This window comes from Gossypium arboreum, chromosome 10 (genome assembly GCF_025698485.1).
Source record: "Gossypium arboreum isolate Shixiya-1 chromosome 10, ASM2569848v2, whole genome shotgun sequence".
Lineage (NCBI taxonomy): Eukaryota > Viridiplantae > Streptophyta > Magnoliopsida > Malvales > Malvaceae > Gossypium > Gossypium arboreum.
This window is the reverse complement of record NC_069079.1, coordinates 100,875,049-100,878,633: the sequence shown is the minus strand read 5'-3', so window position 1 is coordinate 100,878,633 and position 3,585 is coordinate 100,875,049.

Sequence of the window (3,585 nt, the reverse complement as noted above, 5' to 3'; positions counted from 1 at the left end):
TAGGTAATTTTTCAATTCAATATCGATTCTAACCTTTTCCTTCAGCTTGTGACCACACCCCCTAACTAAAGCCATGTTACAACCCTCTACAGACCTTTTTAATTGATGTATCAGCTCAATATATAGTGGTGGAGATTTGATTTTCAAGCAAGCTTATGGTAACAACTTTTCATATTGACTAATGAGTGCTTTAATTGATGTCCTTAAACACCTAGAGTGATTTGAGTGAATCTTTAGTGAGGATGTTAAAATTCTGTGATATTTTGATCAAATGTAATCACTTAATAAGGGGAGACACCTGTGTTTTCGTGATAAAATACTCAATTTGGAATGTTTGAAACTTTGATGTACTTTTAGTTCAATTTTCAATTATTGAATACTTATGGATTATTTTGAGATATTATTGATAGGGATTATAAATTAAGAAGAATTTATTTTGATTGTGAGTTGAGGATATTGCTTGAGGACAAGCAAACGTTTAAGTGTGGGGGTATTTGATAAACTGTAATTTATACATGTTTTTATCCCATGCTTAGCACATTTATGGATGGTTTCTCCTTAGATTTGGCAAATTCAATGCTCCTAATTCTTTAATTTCATGTTTTATACTTAGGTGAGCATAGGAGAGTAAAAAGAGCGAGAAACGGGCCGAAAACGGAGAAAATGGACCCACATGGGAAATCAACACGGCCTGGACTTCCTCACACAGGCATGTCACACGGGCGTGTCTCTGCCGAGCCCAAGTATAACCCTATTCGAAAAAGGCCAATTTTGAGGGCTCTTAGGCATTCTAAAGCCTATTTAAACACCTGATGAGGCACTTAGGAGGGAGATGCAGAGTAGGAGGCAAGGAATTACTCAAGGGAAGCTGATTGGTCCATCTCAGAAGCCGGATCCATCATCAAGACTGAAGATCTCCATTCAATTTCCATTCAGGGGTTTTGAGTTTTCTTTATGTTTTGTGTTCATTATTCTTCTGAGATGTTTTCTTCTATAATTATGAACTAAACCCTCTAAATACCTAAGGGTAATGAAACCTAAGACGGATCTTGTTATTATTATCTGAATTGTATGATAAATATTTGACTTGTTCTTAATTATGTGTTCTTAATTCTTGTTTTAATATTCCAGGATATTGATTCAAGTTAATGCTCTTATTCAGAGGAGGAATAGAACCTGTCTAAGAGTAAATTTGCCATAACTGAGTGGAGTTGATTGCACGCCTAGAGATAGGGTGATAAGATTTTGCCAAATTAGGGTGAAACCTAACAAGGGGATCCATAGATCGAGTTAATGCAACACTAGGTGTTAATTAGAAAGAGATTTCAATTAATCAACCTAGGGTTAGACGTTATTAGTCTCGAGAGAGATAATAATATAACTTAGGGATTTCTACGGATCAAGTCAAATGAATAAATCGTCTGATTCAAAGTCAAATAACAAGTGAAGTCTAGGTGGATTTTTCCTTGGGTATTGTCTTAATCAATTGAGTTTTCCCAAAAGCTTTTTCCCAATCTTCTCTCTGTGCACTCTTAGTTTAGTAATTAGTTTAGATAACCAAACCCCTTAATTTTTGGGCTAGACAATAAAAAGAAGGTAATTAGTAGTACTCTTGGTTCCTTTGGGTTTGACAATCCGGTCTTCTAAAGCTATACTACTGTTCGATAGGTACACTTGCTTTCATCATGATAATAGTTAGTTTCAAGAAATATTAATTATAAATATTTAAAACCTATTGCGTATATCACGTATCAATCAACTACTTAACATATATGCAGCTACCATAGTTTGACATTACAAGTATATTAAAATAAACCATTACTAGCCATTCCAATGGCTAGATTACAAGAATCATTTACATTTACATGCCAATATGGCCAATATAACCTATACATGCCATTGTAACCATAATTGCTTTACCATATTGTACCGACATGGACCGATGCATAGTGTGAGTGATCTCTGCTAAGCTTCCAATCCAACAAACTTCTGATTTACTCTAAAATAGGGAAATAAAACTAAGCAAGCATAAAATGCTTAGTAAGTTCGTATAACATGGTACTAAACTTACCATTCATTCTGTTTTGAGGTAACTATGTGAGGCATATTCAATCAATTTGACCTCAAGCCCTACACATATTCTCATTTCCCTTGTTAGTCATATATTCCATAATAACATCAAAAACATGCATGGGTTCAACAACAATTGAATTTCCATGCACATATGCTTTCCACAACACATATAAATCACATCGTTATATCTCGAGTATATTTTCATATAACACATCTTGAGTTCAGATTATTTCATATCAGAACTTTACTCATTTTACTCCAATATCATATCACACGAGCAGTAGTACACTCAAAGTGTACAAGTCCATAACTAAGGATGAATATATTCATCAAATAATTTCCATGTACAAATATCATCATCTAATGTTTTCATATGCTACTTGTCATGTAACATCATCTTCTTGGATTTTAGGCAGCTATGTATAATAACTCATTTCTTATTCATGTCCTTTCATGTCAAGGTTTTTACCCGTTGGATTTATTAGGAATATCGATGGATACACAAGTATTACACCCAAGGTGTACGAATCAAGATCTGTCAATTCATGTCCAATGGTATCCATAAGGTACTATTTCAGAGAGTACACTCTCGAGCCACACATATATACAACAGGATTACCAGTCTAGGCTAAATCCAATCCATAATATATGCTCGAGAGGTCTTATATCAGGATTACTCGTTCGGGCTAAATCCTTTCATAAATGAGGCCAATAGGATTACTCGTCCGAGCTAAATCCCGTTAGCAACAAATGCAAGACCTCGTTCATTTTGGAAATTATATTTATCCATCGATTCTTCCTTTATTCAAATGGGATTTAACATTTTTCAAGCATTAACAAGCATGTGATTATTTCATACATCTAAACCATGCATATAATTCAAATAGACACATTCCATATTTATTTCAAGCATATAAGTAACATTTTTATCATTTACCAATTATTGGGCATTATTATTGATCGAGCACTTTCATTTATCGGGCTATACCGAGCATGTGATCATTTCATCTATTTATGGCATTTATACAATTCACAAACACAACTTTAAATTCAAGCATAAAAACATATACACTTTAGTTACACGAACTTACCTCGACAAATGTTCGTGTACATAATTCTACTAATCCGACATTTTCCTCCTTTCCTCGTAATAGCTCAGAATTTCGTCTATCCGGATCTATACCAGCAAATTTAACATCAATTTATCATAAATTATATTTAGGTGGACTCAATTTACGCTCTAGGAAAAATTATCATTTTACCCCTAACTTTTTCATAAATTCCTATTTCATCCCTAGGCTCGAAAAATGAAACTTGTGCAATTTACTCCCTATTCCAAGCCTAACCAAAATCCTATTACAAAATTTACAGCAGATGTATTCATAAAAATTTAGAATTTTTAATCAAATTTCACAACTTTACATTTTTCTCCCTAAATCATGTTTTCATCAAAAATCACTTTGTAAAAGTTGTTTATCTCTCAACAATCTTTCATTTTCTACCATAAATTTC